Below are 23,445 nucleotides of genomic sequence, written 5' to 3'. Positions count from 1 at the left end.
ATATTTATGAAGTTTTACATGTCAAAACAATATTGAAATATAAAACTTTGTCTAAATCATCACCGTATATACAGTTTTGCTTCGAAATTTACACGACCATTGTGTTCAATAATAGTATGAATAGCCATAAGAACGATGGATAAAACTCCGATCACCGAAGGAAAGCGTAGAGGAGTCATAGTTACATTGCTTTCTGTATTATAAGAACTCGGAGCAATAGTGATGCATTTATTTTTATCTTCGGGGGTAACTATTTGGCATTGGCTCATCGTAAACCCTATATCTTCAATCTCACGACAACTCCTAGGAAGATGACTTTTTTGCGAGGGTTCAATGTTTGGTGTACTAAAAACCAAAATACTAGTAGTTACAATCCATTTAACAGCCAATCCTTCAACTTCACCAAAATATATCCTCCTCTCAATCTGTGAGAGAAAAAAACAAGAATCCATGAGATTAATATAGAAGTAAAAGTACAAATTTATATCAAGATGAGGTGCTAAGATCTTACAGCAAATTTGTATATGTAGACTGTCATGAAATATGGTCCTACTGTTAGAACCCTGGCTTCGAAAACATCACCTGCAAATAATAATGACAGCATAAGGATCAACTTCTCATGCTCAACCCAAAATGCCAATGAAAACAATCAAGTATGAACTATGTTTTGTATCTATGTCAGCAAATTAATCATAATATGATCAATTTCTCTCTCTAAAGCTGCAAGAAGTTATATATCTTTTGTATAATCACAGTATATATGCGATGTTACCACTATTTAATTTTATAATATAGAAAATTCTATTTTTCAGATTTTTTTATCTCTATTATACAATCTCATTTTTTAAAGTTAGATATATCTTATGGAATATTTTAGAACTTGTGTTCATCACTTATTCTTTATAAAAAAAAGAAAAAAATAGTAATTGAAAACAAAAAAGAAGAAGATTACTTCCTTGTTCTTCAACAAAGCCCAAAGATAAACATTTTCTGCAGATTGCTCAGCATGCTTGCTAGCTCTCTTTCTTTCATTACAATATGCAGCAACTTCGGATACCACTTCAGATGAAGGAACTCCATATCTCACAACTGTAGACAACAATGCCTCTACCTTCCTCAGATTCTGCAGCCTCCTTATCAAAATAAAGACCAGTAAAACAACTATTGCCAATCCCATCACCTGAATCAGATGCACAACTATGCCTTTTCTCCACAAAAACCTCTTCAGCTTCAACCACTGCAGCCAATGTTCTATGTACAATAATGTCAGCATACCTTCTCAATGGAGAAGTGAAATGTGTGTAGAGTGGGAATGACAGTCCATAACGAGCTCACTCATCTTCTCTGCCTCTCAAATCTCCTGTGCAAAAATAGACTGCTAATTGCATTGTCCTTGCAGCACGTGCCAAAAGAATTTGAAGCAACACAGGATCATTCTTCAGTTTCTCTCTCATTTTGGGTTGTGCGAGCTGAAGTTTGCCGGATGACGAAGCATCCAACTCGAGTCCATGTTTCCTACAAAATTCTTGGAACTCTTTGAGCTTCATCGACATAGGCTCAGCATACCTGCAAAGTAATGCACATCCTGGGAAGCTCTGCAACTGATTCATTTGCCAGCAGCATCAACTCCTCAACAAGACAACTTGACTCCTTCCTCACACCAAGGAAGCTGTCATTTGGATTCCCACTCTCATCCAACAAGAAGACAAGCTTAGGAGTCTTAATCCAAAATGCTCCATTTTTTAATTTGATCTCCCTTATCTTCTTGGTGATCCCATGCAGGCTTCTAAGAGAATCAACAACATCCTTTAACTCAAACTGCCCATGCATTTTAGGTACCGTTTTCCCTGAAACATCAACCTCAAATCCTCCATCAATGATGTCCTTCACATCATCATATGATAGCTTGCAGTATGAATGGATCACAGATAAGCCGATCCACCGCACGGTGATGTTTCCGGTGTCATCAATGTCCAATGTGATGGAGAAGGCAAGCCTATCCTCACCTGGTACAAGGGAACACGCTTCCTCATAAAGCTCTAGAGGCAACATTGGCAGCTTGTGCTGCGGTGTGTACACACTGGTGGATCGAATTCGGGCTTCTCTATCTAATGCTGTGTCTGGAAGTACAAACCTTGAAACATCAGCGATGTGGACACCGATTCGGAATACTTTTCGATAGATAATGCATCATCGAGGTCGGTAGCAGATGCAGGATCGATTGTGAAGGTGCAAGTGTATCTAAGGTCCTTTCTGGTCTCATATTCCTCCGTAGGGATCTTCCATGGTGCTTCTGGAAGACAAGACAAAGACTCCGGAGAGAAGTATGCAGCTCTGATTGCATGCTCAAACAATACAGCACTTATCTGTGGCTCAATTTCCTCAGCTCGTCCCAACATACGGATAACATGTGCTTTGGGGCAGACACTTCCTTCCTTCCACACCTTTATTCGAGCGGCTACCAATTCCCTTTCAATTGATACATCGCCATTGATGAGCCTTTCCTTTGCACAACCTGGAAGACTTTCCACAGTGATTACCATCATTGGCAATTTGGAATTTGTATGTATGAGTTTTATGTAATCCAACTCTCTTCCATATTCTTCTCCTTCAGGAAACCATGGATTCGAAGCAAGAAGACCAATCACTGCTTCACGACGAGGAGAGCTTCTGATGATAGACACGACTCTCCCAGTTGGTCGCTTCGATGGATTGCAACTCAACGTAGCACGTATTCCCTCCAAAGCTCTTGCAGCTTCTCCCTGCTCGGAGTCCCTGTTCTAAGTTGAATCGGTTGATGCCTTGGAGATCAGAGCATCATTCGATCCTCTCAACTTGGTCCAGTACACAACAGGATCCAACATTACCGCGACCACATCACCTTCTATCTACACATAATAACGTAAAGGAATCATCACACTACGCAAATGTGATCTGCAAAGACATACCGAATGAACATACCGCTATGTTTTGTGCATCAGCTATAAGAAATGACTTAAACCAACTTGTGTTTCTAAATTATTACAATAGAAACACAATAAAAACTTATGCGGAAACAAAATAGTATACCTCCAGCCATTGTCGCCAAGAATTTCTGCAGAGGTTTCTTCTTGAACTTTTGTACTTCTCGGCTCAGAACTCTCGCTTTAGATGGTGTAGGAAAGTCTTTCGCTTCAAAGAGATATTGAGCCCAGGGACCAAAATCCTCATATATATAGATGTTCTCTCATCAAGAACATTTATTATCACCAAATCATAACGTTCAAAAATTAATTCAAATTTGTAACGTTTGGATCATAATAAAGAACTTTAATGATATTAAATATTTAATTTAATAATAACGGTTTCATGTTTAAAGAATAAAAAACTGAAATCATTTAAACCATAATTAATGAAGAAATTCATGATAATGAATTATGAATCTTAATGAGAACGGTTATATTATTATTAAATTAGATATTTAATAATAATGGTTACATTCTCCCACTTGGTCCATACATTTATCTTAATAATTTGAATTAATTTTTCTTGAACAATTTTCTTAAGAAATAAATACATGAATCATAGCGATAAGTCCTCTAAGAGCGAGTATTATCATCCATGTATCACGATGTATTTAGTTTCTTAATCTTAATATGACAATATTACTTAATGAATAAACCTTATGTTTATTCTTGGTCCAGTAACAATATATTTTCTCAAAATAATGTGCACATGAATGAGAAAATTTTACAATATATAATAGTTTCAATATCATTACAAAGTGGAATCAAGTCCCATTTTCTCTACATGATCCTTGAATTTCAGAGGTGGCATGCCTTTCGTTAAAGGATCAGCAATCATCAATTCAGTGCTAATATGCTCAATGACCACTTTTTTTTCCTTTACATGTTCTCTTATGGCTAAATAGTTAATATCGATGTGTTTACTTCGACTTCCTCTTTTATTATTTTTAGCCATAAAGACAGCGGCTGAATTATCACAGAAAATTCTTAATGGCTTAGAAATAGAATCCATGATTCTAAGCCCAAAAATGAAACTCTTAATCCATACACCATGTGAAGCAGCCTCAAAACAAGAAACAAACTCAGCTTCCATGGTAGAAGTAGCAGTCAAGGTTTGCTTAGCGCTTTTCCAAGAAATAGCTCCATCGATCATCATAAAAATATATCATGATGTTGATTTACAAGAATCAACACAACCGGCGAAGTCTGAATCTGAGTAACCAATCACATCCAGATTGTCTGTATGTCTATACATAAGCATGTAATCTTTGGTTCCTTGTAGATACCTCATCACTTTCTTTGCAGCTCTATAGTGGTCCATACTTAGATTACTCTAATATCGACCTAGCATCCCCACAATAAATGCAATATCAGGTCTAGTATAGACCTGAGCATACATAAAGCTTCCTACGACAGAAGCATATGAGATGTTTTTCATTGATTCCCTTTCAAACTTGTTCTTTGGGCATTGGTTCAAATTGAACCTATCACCTTTCACAATGGGAGCAACACTTGGTGAACAATCCTTCATCCGAAATCTTTCTAAAAGTTTATCGATATAGGTTTCTTGTGATAGACCTAAAATGCCTCGAGGTCTATCTCTATGGATCTTAATGCCAATGACATAAGATGTTTTACCCATATCCTTCATGTCAAAATTTTTAGAAAGGAATTGTTTCACCTTATGCAGCAAACCCTTATCATTGGTTGCAAGCAAAATATCATCTACGTATAAAACAAAGAAACATATTTTACTCCCACTAACCTTCTGGTATATGCATTGATCCATGGGATTTTCAACAAATCCGAATGAAGAAATCACTTCATGAAATTTAAAATACCATTGGCAGGAGGCTTGTTTTAAGCCGTATATAGACTTCCTAAACTTACAAACCAAGTGTTCACCAACACTAAAGGAGAAACCTTCAGGTTGTTTCATATAAACCTATTCCTCTAGATCTCCATTAAGAAATGTTGTTTTCACATTCATTTGTTGCAACTCAAGGTCAAAATGAGCAACTAATGCCAAAATAATACGTAGAGAATCTTTCTTAGATACAGGAGAAAATGTCTCCATATAATCGATTCCCTCTTTTTGAGTGAATCCTTTTGCAACAAGTCTTGCCTTGTACCTCTCAATATTGCCTAACGAATCTTTCTTAGTTTTAAAGATCCATTTGCAACCAATGGCCTTTGCTTCATTAGGCAACTCTACAAGATCCCAGACTTCATTGCTCATCATGGAATTCATCTCTTCTTTCATGGCATCATACCATAAATTTGATTCTTTGCAACTCATGGCTTGTGAAAATGTTTCAGGATCATTTTTGGCTCCAATATTATAATCAGATTCTTGTAGATATACAACATAATCACTAGGAATTGCTGATCTTTTATTTCTAGTAGATCTTCTTAATGTTGTACCAATGGTTCCTTAAGGAACTTGTGGTTCAACTAGTTGTTCAGGAGCTTGTTGTAATTCCTGAACTGCTTGATCTATTAGAATACTATCAACAACTTGTGGAATTTCAATGATTGGTTGTTCAGCACTAGTTTGTACTTAAGGAGTGCTATAAACTATAACCAATCTATCATTTGATATGGAAGGTTGAGATTCTATATGATCATGTGCGGAAACTATGTTCCTAAAATGATCGCTCCCACTAATCACATCATCCTCAAGAAATTTAGCGTTTCTTGATTCCACAATCCTAGTTGTGTGAGATGGACAATAGAACCTGTAACCTTTGGACTTTTCGGCATATCCAATGAAATACCCACTAATAGTCCTCGGGTCCAGTTTCTTCTCTTGTGGATTATATATCCTAACTTCAGACGAACATCCCCAAATGTGCATATGTTGCAAACTCGGTTTCCAACCTTTCCATAGTTCAAATGGTGTCTTTTGGACAGCCATGGTTGGAACTCGGTTTAATATATACACAGTCGTCTTTAGTGCTTCAATCCATAAGAACTTAGGAAGACTGGAGTTGCTAAGCATACTCCGCACCATGTCTAATAAGGTTCGGTTTCTTCTTTCTGCAACATCATTCTGGTCTGGAGAACCAGGCATAATGTATTGGGCAATAATCCCATGTTCTTGAAGAAACTTAGCAAAAGGACCAGGTGCTTGTCCATTTTCAGTATATCTACCATAATATTCTCCACCCCTATCTGATCTCACAATTTTAATTTGCTTACCACATTGGTTCTCAACTTCAGCCTTAAAGACTTTGAAGGCATCCAATGCTTCATTTTTGTTATGAAGCAAATATATATACATATATCTATCGTGAGTAATCATCTATAAAGGAGATGAAGTATTTCTGAACATGTATGTCCATGTCTGGACAACATATATTAGTATGAATTATCTCTAATAAGTATGAACTCCTATTAGCACTCTTTTTGGACTTATTGGTCTACTTTCCCTTTATACAATCCACACAAGTCTTAAAATTAGTAAAATCAAGAGTACTAAGTACCCCATCTTTAACTAATCTCTTAATTCTCTCTATGGAGATATGTCCTAATCTCCGATGCCATAATATAGAAGAGTTCTCATTAATATTACACCTCTTAATGCCAACGTGAACATGTATTAAACTTTGAGTATTATCATTTTGTAATAAAATACGGTAAAGACCGTCAGACAAAATACCATTCCCAATACAATCAGATTTATGTAATAAACAAAATGATGTGTCTTTAAAATTAAAGGAATACCCAAATGGTACAAGTCTGTAAACAGAAATTAAGTTTCGTGAGAAACTTGTACATAAAAGGTTCTTTCCAATTTTAAAACAAAACCACTACTTAAAGTTAAAATGCATATTCCAATTGCTTCTACATTTGCTCACTTTCCTAATAAGATGCTTTGCTCACTTTCCACTGGCTTCCTTAGGTTTTGCATACCTTACAAAAAGTTTGCAATATGGATTGTTGATCCAGAGTCAATCCACCAGGTGCTAATATTAACATTGACCATATTAGATTCATAAAATACATATGAGGTTGGTTTACCTTTCTTTTCAAGCCATTGTTGGAATTTCGTGCATTCCTTCTTCATGTGTCCCTTTCTTTTACAAAAGAAACACCTTACTTCTTTCTTGATATCAGCTTGGGGTGGTATTTTACCGTTTCCCTGCTGATGAGCTTTCTGATTAGCTTGATGTTTGTCAGTTTTATTTTTTCCTCGAGTGGTTACTACTAATGCATTCTCACCCAATTCCATTACTAGCCTCTCTTCTTCTTGAACACACATGGTTATTAATTCATTGATTGACCATTTGTCCTTATGTGTATTATATGAAATTTTAAAAGAGCTATATTGAGGTGGAAGGGTGTTTAGAATATAGTGCACCAGGAAGGATTCTGACATATTAACCTCAAGTTTCTCAAGTTGAGCCGTAATATCTCGCATTTGCATTATGTGCTCATGCACACCCTTTATGTTGATGAGTCTAAGAGATGAAAATTTCATAATAAGGGTACTTACCAGTGCCTTATCCGAAGTGACGAATTGTTCATCAATAGCTTTTAGCAAGTCTCGGACATTTTCATGCTGGTCAACAGAACCACGTATGCCAGCAGTCATCTTAGTTTTGATAAACATCACGCTGAGCCGATTAGATCGCTCCCATCGCTCATATAACGTGATCTCAGTTGGAGTGTTGGTATTAGTGACTATAGGTGGTTCGTCTTTCCTGATAGCATAATCGATATCTATCCACCCTAAATGGAGGAGAACTCTCTCTTTCCATATCTTATAGTTATCGCCATTAAGTTCGGGAATATCACATCGAATATCAGAGAAATTAATAGTTTGAGAAACTGCATAAAATCAAACATGCTTATGTCAAAATTTGAAGCTTAATAGACTAAATTACATGTTTTACCAATGTGAAACATGCCAAAAATATGAATCTCATGACATAAAAATTGCTTGTGGGCTAAATTCTTAATTCAAATAAATTCATATGGTCTTTATGATAAAACTATCAAATTATATTCCAATTCATAATCCCTGTGGGTAAATTATGAAAATAATCTGATATTTTATCCTGATTAATTATATTAAATATAATAAAAGATCTTGTGGGATAACAATTATTATATGAAATATAATCAATCACAATATGATGTCTAATTACTTATGTGATCCTTATTTTAATTTTATATATAATTTTAATTAATTAAAAATGTTATGGCTAATTCTTAATTAATTAAGATTATATGGATCACTAGACATTTTAAACATTAAAAAAAATTTTGCTCATAAGCATAATTTAATATAACTAAATATGCATACATAATATGAGCATTTTACTAACTAAAATGTTGAAAATGATATTTCCTCATGATTTTCAATAAAATATATCAAGAAGTTTCCAAGAAGAAACCAAAATCAAATCATTTTCATGGCATAAAAAATGAAAACTGTTTCGTATCAAGGCAGAAGTCAAAAGGCTCTGATACCAAATGTAAGAAATGACTTAAACCAACTTGTGTTTCTAAATCGTTACAATAGAAATACAATAAAAACTTATGCGGAAATAAAATAGCGTACCTCCAGCCATTGTCGCCAAGAATTTCTGCAGAGGTTTTTTCTTGAACTTTGGTACTTCTCGGCTCAGAACTCTCGCTTTAGATGGTGTAGGAAAGCCTTTCGCTTCAAAGAGATATTGAGCTCAGGAACCAAAATCCTCATATATATAGATGTTCTCCCATCAAGAACATTTATTATCACCAAATCATAACGTTCAAAAATTAATTCAAATTTTTAATGTTGGGATCATAACGAAGAACTTTAATGATATTAAATATTTAATTTAATAATAACGGTTTAATATTTAAAAAATAAAAAACTGAAATCATTTAAACCATAATTAACGAAAAAATTTATGATAATAAATTATGAATCTTAATAAGAATGATTATATTATTATTAAATTAGATATTTAATAATAACGGTTACACCAGCTCCATTAATGAGAACGTCCACCGGGAGACCGTGACGGTACAGAAGGCCTGCAGCAGCCAAGAAACAAACACCCGATAAGAATTCTGCAAGAACAGTAAAGAACAAGCTTTGTTACTGACCTCTTTCCGGTCATATGCGTTCACGCGAAATGTTGCTTTAAAGGCACGACCTTTCTGCAAGATCAAAGACTCGATCAGTATGGTTTCCACCGTAAGAGTTCATCTCCTATTGTAGCAGACAACAGGTTTACCTCGATCGCCTCTTTGACTGCCTGCTCTGGCCAATGAAGAGCAAAGTTCATCTGCGAATTGCGTGGAGGAGCTGCCACAACAACAGGAACAGAGGAAGTCGGCAAAGGGTGGTTATTCGGGATCCCTGCAGAACATCAGACAAAAGAAAAAGAACAGATTTTTCGGTCAAATCTTGAAGGAGAGCAGATGGAACGAAGAGGATGGAAGCGCTAAGGCCAACCTGGTAGGAAGGCCATGGTGTCGCCTGCGCCGCTGCTATGTCGGCCTCTTGGCAGCTACGTCGAGATAATTAATTCAGATCATTGACTGAACGTCGTTAATTAATTCATATTTCATTTTGCTTATATAAATTAAAATAAAAACTTCGAGAAGAGGACTCGATCTTTTTCTTTATCTGAATATAAATAAATAAATAAATAAATAAAATAATTCAATAAATTTTGGAACTAGAAAGTTTTGTAAGAACCCTGAAAAATCATAAGACAATTATTACTTGTGAAACTTTTTTGATTATTTATATTAAGAGTTTCATATATCATAAATACACATAATTCAGTATGCTTGACTTAGCCAACCAATCTGGTCGAATGAATTTAGCATACGTTGAGCCACACACTAAACCGGCTCCAACTAAGCCCAATTGTTATTAAACCAGGCTAAACCGACTCTAATTAGGTTTAATTTCTCCTTGAACCATACTCAACAAGTCAGAATCGATCTGTAAACCGATATGATATCAGATTGAAACCACCAAAATGAGTTTGAACCGACCAGAAGCAGACCGAATTAGGACTAAGCCAAGCTTAATAAGCCTAAACCGACCTAATTATGCTTACCTCGACTTGGGTTGGCCGTTGGTCTTTGCCAATCCACCCATGCGGAGACCCGAATTGGGTTCAGCCACTAGGATAACTAGGAATCGAACCAAGCCCATTTGGATCGGGCTCGCGCCCAAGCCTTGATCCGATCCGAGTTGGGTAAGTTCCAACACTACCCAATCTAATTTTCATTTTTTATAAATTTTAGAGTTCATCTAAATAATTGAATAAAATAGATAAAATTGAAAATAATAAAATATAATAATTTTGTGACATTATCTTAACAAATCAAATTGATAAGATTAATTATTTAACATCATATTATAATTCAAAATTTTATTTTACATCGGTTAGAAAGAGAATTTCTACAATTATTTATGCCAAGAGTTGATTGCATATTTTCATGAACGATGAATATGATATAATATGCATAAAAATATATTCATATAATTAATCTTAAAAACAAAACATATTATCACTTAAAATATGAAATAATTAAATAGCTTACCTAGAATTGAAAACCTCCTCAAATCTTTCCCCACTATCGAACCTCTGGTTTAGATGGAGAACCTATTTAGAATATCTCCACAAATCTTTTCGCATGATCAAATTCTTTGATCACTTAAGATGGATGAGAAGATAATAATTCTAACCAACTAAATAGGAGAAGAGGAAGACTTATAAAAATGTATGAGATTTTAATTTCTATCTTTGATTTCATATTAATTAAAAATAATAAAACTATGCCTTATTGTTATAGGAAATATTACTTAAAGGTATTATGGGAAATATTTTATATTTTAAAGGTATTAATACAATAAATATTATTTTGTTTTATTAAAATTCTTGATAAGCGTATTTATTTTATTTTAGTTAGAAAATCAATAAGTGTATTTTAGTTTATAAATAAAAAGTTAATTAAATTAATTTAAAAGCTTACAATGCACACCTACTGATGGGAGGAGTTTGATACGTGTCGCATCAATAGGGGGAGTCTGATATATACCAAATTAGTTTATATCTTATTTGAATAAATTCAATTAGTTAAGGAGCTACTATTTCTCGATCACAAGTTGCGATATGTGAAATAATTCTAATGTAGTTTCTAGATTACAAAGAAAGAAAATAAAAAAAAAATAAAAAAATTAACTTATGATTATAAATAAAATTTAGAAGATTATTTTCAAGATAAATTTAGGATGTTATCTTCTTCCAACAAGGAAAGAACAAATGATTTATTTAGTTTGATATAATTGTGATTTTTTATTTCTAAATCTCTCTTTTGCAGTACTTAGGCTTATAAAAGGTGTAATAGAGATAATTAAAAAATGGATTAGCAATTTATGTTATTTTCTGATATAATGTGTGGGTAGTGTGTTACCATATTTTATTTATTAATAAAATAATTTTATTATTAATGTAGAAAAATCATTATTGATATATGAGTCAATCCGACATTGTCTAAATCTAAAGACATAGGAGTGTTTAAGGTGGTGGCTGAGATGACTTCGAAGTAAAAGTATCAAACTCTCGAGATGTCACCTGGCCTTAGAGAGGACAATTTGTAATTGTCCAAACGTCTCTCTCTTATAATTTTGTCCATGCGAGCAGATGGGTGGAGGATAACATGGACCTTTTCCATCCATGATAACTTTCACATGGTGATTATATGTCAGATGATGATTGATCGTTAATATATATATATATATATATATATATATATATATATATATATATATATAACCATATGGTATGTTGACACCGTTGCCCTCAGCCTATTGAGTGTGGGTCGACCTATAATGACATTATAAACTAAGGGAATGTCGACTACTATAAATTTGGTCATCATTGTTTTAGAGCAAGGCTAGTCCCCAACCGTAATATGTAGGATTAGAGTCTAGAGAGGGGAGATAAAGTCGCCAATGAACCCCATCAATGAAGAAATAATAGGGATGAGATCGTTAGCCAAAAGCCCAAGCTTTTAAAAAGTTTCAAAGTAGAAGATATCGATAGATCAACTTATATCAATCATAACCCTCTTTACTCGGGCATTAATCATCCTTACGTAGACTACAAAGGCATCATCTTAATTTGGATCGAGGTACTCCGTCTCTTCTTCCTTAAAGGTTATTTTTGAGTCGTCTTCTGACCTCAAGCGCTTTTCAGTGGCAGCTTGGGTGTAGACTTTACGACCTAAGAAGATATCTCCTCCCAGTGCCTTCGGACGAACCTCTCGAGGTGTCCCCAATGAATGAGTCCTTCGATTTGTTCCTTCAAGTCATGATAGTCTTCTATGTCATGGCCATAATCATGATGGAAACTACTCAGATGTCTTCATCAATTAAGAGTCTTTCAAGAGCCTTTCTTTCTTTATTTGTAAAAGATACTTTGGTTCTAGTCATTTGATATCTAGACAAATTATTATAATGTATTAATCACATATTGTTCGACATATCATTAGTTTATCTAGCACTTCATTCGACCCTTCGACGTATCATCCTCTCCTTCGGTATATTACCCAATCGGCATATCGTCTTCCCGCAACATCGGATCTCCTTAGCGTAATGTATGATCTTCTTGGCCCGAAGCTCAAACTCATAGCATGAAGCCTTCTGTCGACATATCGACCAATCATTCAGCTAGACGTCTAATCTTCTAACTTGTTTCACTTCGGCCCAACATTGATTCTTTCTACTTTAATTAAGTTATCTCTCCATGATCGAAGATAGTCCTACGACACTCAAAACACATATTAGATAACAAACTTATTAATTGATTTCATCATCAAAATATGAGATTCAACATGATACACACAAGTGTTTTGTACCCATTGGTTGTAAATGGATCTTCAAGAAGAAGATCAGAGTAGATGGAAATATGACTTAGAGTTGAGGGTCGAGTATTTTCGATTTAGGGTTTAAGGTTGAGGGTTTATGGTTTAGGTTTTAGGGTTGAGGGTTCAAGGTATAGGATTTAAAGTTGAGGCTTTAGGGTTTAAGGTTTATGGTTAAAATTTAAGGTTGAGGGTTGAGAGTTGAGAGTGTAGGGTTTATGGGTTAGTGTTGACGGTTTGAGGTTTTGGGTTGAGGGTTTATGATTTATTGTTGAGGGTTGAGGGTTGAGGGTTGAGGGTTTAGGGTTGAGTGTTTGATATTTTGGGTTTAGGTTTTAGAGTTGCGGGTTTAATGTTTAGGGTTTAGTATTTTTGTATAAGGGTTTAGGGTTTAGGTTTTATAGTTTAGGGTTTAGCGTTGAGGATTTAGAGTTTAGAGTTTAATATTTAGGGTTTAAGATAGGGAGGGAGACCTCTGATGATGTGAAGTCAATGCCGGAGGAGAAGGCTATAGTTACGATGGATGCTACCATCAAGAGAGTTTTATTTGGCACTCGCGTATTTGTTTAGCTCTAGTGACAGTCAAAGATGACAAGGGCGACTGAGGGCGATGGACGAAGGGTGAAATCATTGGACATGGGGCTTCTGTCTTTGACCTACCTAGTGTCCAATGGGCTCCACAGTTGCATTGGACATTCTACCCAGTCTCTAAACTGCATTGGTCTTCGCTATATTGTTTTGGTTCAAAAATGATGTTCTTGAAGATTACGTTGTGGAACAATCTCTTTCAAACTCATTGTAATCTAAAGACCCTAAAATAGAACTCCCGGAATTCAACCATGAAGGGTTAGTGCCAACATAAGCAGCTTCACTTGTACCATCATTCTCAAGGATGGCTTTGTTTCTCATGTGCCCTCAAGAGAAACACAACAATATACTAGCATTCCAAGAGAGCGTGGGGGGAATGTACGAAGACTCCAACTACCTGATCGATCTCTCAAGGTTCTCTGACTTCTCTTAGGGAAAATAACTTAAAGTGCTCTTCACAATCCAGAAATCAGTAAGGGTGAAATCATTTTAGATATTTTTCTTAAGGAGAACAGAAAGTATGATATCATTCATGTAATGATTAGTAGATTCAAAAGAGGAAGTATTATGTGGATACCATTTGAGGAAGAGTATAAGAGACAGTTTACACCGATTGGCTTGGAGTGCAGAATAGAGACACAGTTTTGCCACTACGAACGATGAACACCTATAGTGTACAAGAGGAGTGAATTTTATAGGAAAATTAACAAGGCTCAACCCAACTTTGATTTGATTTGAATCATGTTGACTCACATATTGACATGATGAGGATGGGCACGAGGGAAGAAGGAAAGTGCTTTTACCCTTTCCTGCTCCATCACCATGCGAATAATAGAAAATACCTCCATTTGCATTTATTCCTCGTGCTCGTACCTGTGAACATAATTGATACCTCTACTTGGAAACTTCTTCTTCTGACCTTATCTAAATCATTAGTGCATATATAGTCTTACCATGATGTGTACATGACCTTTGCTTCCTCCAACAGCATGAACAGCCACAGGAATGGTGGATAAAACTCGAATCACCAAAGGAAAGCATTGGGGAGCTGTCGCAGTTACATTGCCTTCTCTATTACAACAACTGAGAACTGTAGAGATATATTCATTTTGATCTTCGGGTGTAACTATTTGGCTCATCATTAACACTACATCTTCAATCACACGACACGTCTCAGAAAGATCACTTCTCTATAAGGGTTTAGTCTTCAGTGTATTAAGAACTAATGTACCAGTAGTTTCAGTCCATTCGACAATCAATCCTTCAAATTCACCAAAATATATCCTCCTCTCGATCTATGAGAAAAGAAGAAGAATCAATGAGATTAATATAGCAGTAAATGTGCAAATTTATATCAAGATGAGGTGCTAAGATCTTACAGCAAATTTGTTTATGTAGAACCCTGGCATGAAAGTTGATCCTACTCTTAATACCCTGGCATCAGAAAACATCACCTACAAATAATAATGACAATATAAAGATCAATTTCTCATTCCCAACCCAAAATGCCAATAAAAACAATCAAGTATGATCACTATTTTTTATCTATAGCAACAAATTAATCGTAATATAATCAGTAGCTATCTGTTGAGCTGCAAGAAGTTATATATCTTTTGTATAATCATAATATATTTGTGATGTTACTACTATTTAATTTTATAATATAGAAAATTCCTTTTTCCAAGAGATATTGGTTGATATATTTTTTTTCAGATTTTTTATATCTACTATACATTTCTCATTTTTGAAAGTCAGATATCTTATGGAATATTTAGGTATAAGAGTATCATAACATATGATATCCTTATTATATATTTTATTTCTCAATTTATAAGATATCAAAACATATGATATCCTTATAATATTTAGGTATAAGAGTAAAAATAAATAAATATTAGGATCAAAATTCATCTTCATCACTTATTCTTTAGAAAAATAAAACACCGTAAGTGAAAAAAATAAATAAAATTACCTCGTTATTCAGCAAAGCCCAAAGATAAAACATTTTTTGCAGATTGCTCAGCATGCTTGCTAGCTCTTTTTCTTTCATTACAATATGCAACAACTTCAGATACCACTTCAGATGTAGGAACTCCACATCTCACAGTGGCAGACAACAATGCTTCTCTACCTTTCTCAGATTCTGTAGCCTCCTTATCAAAATAAAGACTACCACTACTCTGCCTTTTCTCCATATAAACTGTAAGCATAAAATATGTAATCATGCTATATGTAATATAAAAAAACTTTTATGCCAAGATTGAAATCAAATAAATTGGATCTAACAATATTACGATGCATACCTTTCTTATTGTTCAGAAAAATAAACCTTATCTGATCTACAAGCACTCCATTTTCGGATCTGAAATATCAATCTACAAGGATCTACAAGGAGAACTAGATCCTTCTCCTCTCTTCCTATCTTTTCACAAGACCACTCAGATGCACCCTTAGCCCCTAGAGGTCCTGTCAATTTATAGGCGAGAGTAGAGAGTCTAGGATAAGTTATTAGGAGAGTTCCTCCCATCATATTTATCTCCTAAGGAATCCTACTTTAACATCGACTTCTTTTCTATTGGCCAATGACCAGAATCCAATCATATCTATAATATATCTTACTTAATTAAATAGAGCCACATAATCTAACATTCTCCCACTTGGCCCATTAATTAGTAATATACAAAAGGATTTAAAATAAAAAAATAAATAAATAAAATTTATTTAGAAAAATTTTGACTTAATTGGATTTTGAAATTTTAGAAAAACTATATACACGTGCATGAATTTTTAGAAAATAGGCCAATAAGTTCAATAATAATAATATTATTATATTAAGTCTGACTAACAATATGAGTCATAACAGTTGTATGCCATTAGAGTCACATTTCCTTCTATGTACCACAATACTGTGAGCCTTTCTTAATACAATCCAAAATGACCCATATAATTTGTCTTGTTAAGACAATCCTATCATCACATTCAACCATAATATGTACATACATAATTGTGAATAGGATAGCAGAAACAAATAACTTTAAGTACGTAAGCAAGAATGTCAATTATAGTATCCACTAAAACATGCATCACCATATCCTTTATGGGTTGCTCACAAACCCAATCATAAGAACATGTTCTTTTAAAATACTTTAGACTGTAAGTCCTAAGTGAATGGATCAGTAATCAATATAGTAGAACTTAAGTAATTAATTGACATTAGATGTTTCTGGACTCATCTTCTCTAACTATCAAATACTTTATACCATAATGCATATAGATGCAATAGTACTTGTCATTCTTATTGAAGAAAACTACTGCAATATCATAAAATATCTTCAACGACTTGGTAATTGAGTCTAACAACTTCTATTATTAATAATAATAAATTACTCCTCTAATTTACATAGATATTAACCGTAAGGTGGACTTCCTATTATCAAGGCAATTTATATAATCAGCATCTGAAAAAAACTATTATTTCAAGCTGATATAATTTCATACATGTGAGTATATAATCCTTTGTCCCTTCCGAATATCTTATTACTTTCTCTGTAGTCCTTTAATGTTTATACTTCTTGGTAACTCCAATATATACCCAACATTTTAATTGTAAAAACTGACATCTTTTCTAACACAGGCTTGAGCATAGACTTTCAACTGCGCATATACAAAGAATATCTTATTTATCTGATTCTTTTCAAGTCATTTTAAAATATTTACTATTGACTAAAACTTTGTTTTTATGATTGACTTAACAAAGCTGTATATTAAAATATTTTCAAGACTCGGTAGATATATTCTTTCTAAGATAATCTTCATAATCATTAAGGTCTATCTTTGAATTACTCAATGTTAATAATATAAGATGTCTCATTCATATCAACCATCTTAAAATTCTTAGTGACAAATTTCTTGATTTAGTATAATAAATCAAGATCACTATTGGTAAAGTAAAATATTATCCATACATAAGACCAATATAATAAACTTGGTTCCACTGATATAAATATTAATTAATAGTATTTACCTTAAATCTAAAATAATGATATCAAGAACCTTTATATATCATTATCTTGAAGCTTGTTTAAGGTCATAAATGGATTCTTGAATTTGCATACCAAACTTTATATTTCTTTCATTTTATTTGTAAATCATTTAGAGTAACTCATATAAAGCTAGATCTTTTAAAAATATTTTCATATCATTATGATATAACTCAAAACTCATAATGAATCACTAATGTCATGATGATTCTTAACGAGTTCATTAAAAATCTCATTATGGTCGATGCATTTTTTATGAGTAAAACTTTTAACCACAAGTCTCACCATTATATCATTTGACATTGTCCTTTGAGTCACATTTATATAATTAACTCTTTTACAATTATTGGACAATTCGATAAATTTATGAGACACCATTCTGGTTATTAATTTTAACTCTTCTTTTATTGCATCATATTACTTTTCAAAATCATTACTTTTCATGACCCATGACAAAAATAAGGGATCCATTCTTATTCCTATATCATAATATAATTCTTGTAGATATGCAACATAATAACCATAAATGACATGATTCCTTTCCCTTTGAGATATTCTCAAAGTTATCAATTATGGTTATTCTACAAGACTATTAATAATGATATCAATATATAATGTGGGAGTTTAGTAATGTTATTTTGTTATTCACTTTTATCAAATCATTTAATGGTTTGAGTAACAATAATCTCTTGAATAATAAAGGAGTATTAACTTGTATCTCCTTTATATCAAAATTAAATTTCAAGATTTTCACTCCCACTGATTTGCTATTTTATAGGAATCTTAAGTTACCAGATTTAATTATCCTCGTACTATAATTAAAGTAATAAAATATGTACCCCTTTAAACTTTTCTGAATAGATAATAAAATATTCAAAATAATTATTAAATTTAATTTTCTTTTATGTGAGTTGAAGATCCTTATCTCCATAGGATAATTTTAAATATATAAATATCTTAACTTAGGTTTTCTATTATTTCATAACTTAAAAGAAGTTATGTAATTTACTTACTAGGAACACCATTCAAGATATATATAGTTGTCCGTGGAGCTTATTCTCACATTGATTTGGGTATAAAAGAATAACTTATCATTGCTCTTAACCATATCTATAAGGTACGATGATATCTTTCAGGAATCATATTCTACTGTAACACATATGGTAAATCATATACCTTATTTTTTTAAGAATCTAGCAAAAGAATTATAATTGGGTTCATCATAAATACCATAAAATTTATCACCCTTGTTAGATATGATGATCTTGACTCTTTTATCTGATTGTCTATCAACTTTATTTATTTACACTTCAAGAGTGTAAATGGTCAAAGACTTTACATGAATTAGATATATATAATCATATCTCAATAAATTATTTATATGGTGATAAAATGTCTCTTTTTACTAAGACAAAAGCATATAGTGATAAACATAACCTTAAGGAGTTTATAAAACTACATTTCACTTCGATATTTAATTGTAGAATCATTGTAAACTTATGATTCATATTAATTTTGTATAGACTATTATGCAGAATTCAAAGGTTAATTTTATTGAATCATAGTAAATTTACAACCACCAAAAGAAAAATAATATTATAACAATTCTAGGTAAAGAACTAAAATTCACAGAATTATAAGAACATAATATAGATTCTCAAGATTTATCAAATTGAATCATCTTTATCTTTAGATATAAGCGATAAATACAAACTAACATCGCATTCACTTTAAGATGATTCCCTACATTGATAAATATCTCATTCTCTTTTGGTTTTATCCCTCTTAATTTTTCTTTTTATTTTAATGAATACTATTATTGGTAACATATGATGAAGCATCAAATTAATCCATCAATAATATCTATAATATTTGATTTGAACCATATAAAGGTTCTATTTATACCTTTTTCATTTCAAATCAAATCTTATAGTATATTTCTTCTTCATATAACTTTATTTGCTACAAAAGCAATAATTTTTGTGAAGATATTCTTTCATGAGTTTATATAGTAATTATAAACTCAGGTGACTTATTCTTCACCCTTATTTTGGTATTACATACTCCCTGAGTAGTATTCAAAATATTATGAGTCTTGAGCTTATATCTTTATCATTTATTTTGAGGATATAATCTTGAATTTCTCAAATACTATCATAATAAGGTGTCAACTAATGACTTATCAGAAAATTTAAATTGATCATTAGATATTCTTATGTGCTAGTTGTAAACTATACTGAAGTCTAAGTATCATAAAATTGAGTCTTTCATACCTTTCTTGATCAGTCACCTCAATTATTTATTTCACAGAACTTTCAGTAATTTATGTTCTATTCAATTAATCTGATCAAGGTCTCACTCACTCAATACAACTTACATATACTCAAGCCATTTATTTCAGAAAGTATAGGGACATTTACAAAAACACAATAAAGGAAGTGCCATAGTAATAATATAACATTAATGCTTTGAGTTTTCAAAATATGATGAACTATTGATATCATCTATATTTCACCTTTGGGTGAAATATTAACATATCTAATGTTCACTCAAGATCACTTTTGGAGGACTGATACAATCCTTGTGGAATAGTATTGTTACCTTTAGGTATAAACCCTAAACTATAAGAATACCTAAAACAATATCATCCTACCCCATCATATAATTTTTTGAAATAGATTCTCCTTTGGGATTGTCTAAATCTTATAATTATATATGCCGTCATGAATATTATTTTATTTAATATCATTTAGGATGAATTCCATAATATATTTTATAGATTATTGATCTAGGTCACTTTGGTGACTATAGGATCAATATAAAAAGATAAAATATAATCTAAAATATCCCACAAGTGACATGAACTTTATTGTAATTCATATCCCATAAGCCTATCATCCCAAGCTACTTTGGTAGCTACCGGTTAGATAAAACTTAGGAAGATAAATTACGAATAATATTCACTAAATTTCTTTATCCTGATTCATGTCATTGTGAATATTATTTTATTTAATATCATTTAAGTCTAATTTCATAATATATTTTATAAATTATCGATCCAAATCACTTTGGTGGCTGTAGGACCAATATAAAAATATAAAATATAATCTAAAATATTCTATAAATAATAAGACATTTATTGTAATTCATATCACAAAAGTCTATCATCCCAAGCCACTTTGGTAACTACAAGTCAGATAAAACTTAAGGAGATGAATTACAAATAATATTCATCAAATTTTTTTAATTTATGCTAAGCAGTTCAATAATAAAATAACAACCATAATAATTATTGAATATTAATGCTAAGTAGTTCAATAATAAAATAATAACCATAATAATTATTGAACATTAATTAGTAAAAGAAAACTCATATGATAATCATGATAACATATAAATCATGCCTTCATGTGAAAGGTAAATATTATTTCATAATTTCAAATATATACATGTGAATAACTAAAGAATATCCAAGAACAATAATTGAATTTTATTTATCACATGTATAATCAATAATTCATATGAGAAAACTATAAAGTAAACCATAATTTATATTTTTTTAATCAAACTTAAATCCAATCAAATAAAAAATATAATCATGATTAAATTTAATCATAATCAAATAAAAAATATAATCTGCCCACTAGCGACCGCTGCGGTGGTTCCTACCCGCGCTTGGCCACCGCCTTGGCGCGACCGCTGCCGCTGCCCTCTGTCCACAGGAGCAGCGGTTGCCGCCATCCGTGGCCATTGCCCTTCCACAGGCACCGCATTCATAGGCGGTGCGGGATGCCCGTGGTGCCGCCACCGCTCGCAAGCGGACCGCTGCCTATGCACGACCGTGATGCACGGCTACGGGGTGGTACACGGCCCTTTGTTGACAACGATCAATAGAGATGATCGTCTCAATAACATCGATGATAGTAAACAGTAAATTCATCGATCAAACATAAAATTATACATTGCTCATAATTAGTAATAGAGCAAATGATATAGAAAAAATAGATCAATAATATCCGACGAAGCATCCAACTCGAGTCCACGTTTCCTACAAAATTCTTGGAACTCTTTGAGCTTCATTGACACAGGCTTAGCATGCCTGCGAAGTAGGGCACTGGGAAGCTCTGCAACTGATTCATTTGCCAGCAGCATCAACTCCTCAACAAGACAACTTGACTCCTTCCTCACACCAAGGAAGCTATCATTTGGATTCCCACTCTCATCCAACAAGAAGACAAGCTTAGGAGTCTCAATCCAAAATGCTCCATTTCTTAATCTGATCTCCCTCATCTTCTTGGTGGTCCCATGCAGGCTTCTAAGAGAATCAACAACATCCTTTAACTCAAACTGCCCATGCATTTTAGGTATCATTTTCCCTGAAACATCAACCTCAAATCCTCCATCAATGATGTCATGCACATCATCGTATGATAGCTTGCAGCATGAATGGATCACAGATCGGCCGATCCACCGCACGGTGATGTTTCCGGTGTCATCAATGTCCCAAGTGATGGAGAAGGCAAGCCTATCCTCACCTGGTACAAGTGAACATGCTTCCTCAGAAAGCTCTGGAGGCAACATTGGCAGCTTGTGCTGCTATGTGTACACACTGGTGGATCGAATTCAGGCTTCTCTATCTAATGCTATGTCTGGAAGAACAAACCATGAAACATCAGCGATGTGGACACCGATTCCAAATACTTTTTCGGATACCTGTTTGATAGATAATGCATCATCGAGGTCGGTAGCAGATGCAGGATCGATTGTGAAGGTGCAAGTGTTTCTAAGGTCCTTTCTGGTCTCATATTCCTCCGTAGGGATCTTCCATGGTGCTTCTGAAAGACAAGACAAAGACTCCAGAGAGAAGTCTACAGCTCTGATTGCATGCTCAAACAATATAGCACCTATGCTTTGGGGTAGACACTTCCTTCCTTCGACTCCTCTATTCGGTCAGCTACCAATTCCCTTTCGATTGATACATCGCCATTGATGAGCCTTTCCTTTGCACTATTGAGATTTGATTCATAGTTATCTATCTAGATATATGATTTCAATAACTATCACAATCATGATCTAGTAGTTATAGGGTGGTTATAACTAGGTCCTATAAATAGGACCATAGTTCATGATACAAGGAATATAGAGAGTGTGTGCACTTGAGAATATCTTGTAAGTGTTCTTGTCAATCCTCCTATTTTAAATACTACATCAGTTTTCTTGAGTCGAAAGGATTCTTTTTACTTGTATCGTAGTATTCTATTTTTTCCTTGCTCCTCCATCTCCAACATTTGTGGTATCAGAGCCTAGTTTCAATCTAAACTGGGCATTATGACTTTCATTGACAATTCCATGTCTCAACCCCTTATCTAAACTTCTCGGGCAAAAGCTATAAATTTTGGAGTATTAAGATGAAGACTCTATTCAAGTCTCAAGATCTTTGGGACTTAATAGAGATTGGATATGCAGATCTAGATGATGAAATCAGGCTGAGGGAGAATAGAAATAACGACTCAAAAGCATTGTTCTTCATTCAATAAGCTGTACATGAGACGATCTTCTCAAGAATTGCAGCAGCGACAACCTCAAAGCAAGCTTGGTTGATACTTCAAAATAAATTTCAAGGCTTATCAAGGGTGATTACGGTAAAACTTCAAACCCTCCGTCGTGAGTTTAAAATTTTGTTCATGAAAAGCAATGAATCGGTGTAAGATTTTTTTTCTCGAGTGATTGAAATTATTAGTCAAATGAAATCTTATGGTGAATATCTTCCTGATCATATAATTGTTGCAAAAGTTTTAAGAAGTTTAATGTCGAAATTTGATCATGTTGTTGCCACAATTGAGGAGTCAAAATATTTATCTACTTATTCATTTGATGAACTAATGGGTTCCTTGCAAGCACATGAAGTAAGGTTGAACAGGTCACTT

General features: G+C 33.3%; 1 pseudogene; it reads right to left on the bottom strand.

Annotated features, from left to right (window-relative positions):
• Nucleotides 1–59: 59 nt before the first annotated feature.
• On the bottom strand, nt 60–22,099 carry LOC135673941 (DIS3-like exonuclease 2; annotated as a pseudogene).
• Nucleotides 22,100–23,445: the final 1,346 nt, after the last annotated feature.

The sequence above is a fragment of the Musa acuminata genome, chromosome BXJ1-5 (genome assembly GCF_036884655.1).
Source record: "Musa acuminata AAA Group cultivar baxijiao chromosome BXJ1-5, Cavendish_Baxijiao_AAA, whole genome shotgun sequence".
Classification (NCBI taxonomy): Eukaryota; Viridiplantae; Streptophyta; class Magnoliopsida; order Zingiberales; family Musaceae; genus Musa; species Musa acuminata.
Note: the sequence above shows the minus strand (reverse complement) of the source record. Positions and strands in the feature narration are given on the sequence as shown.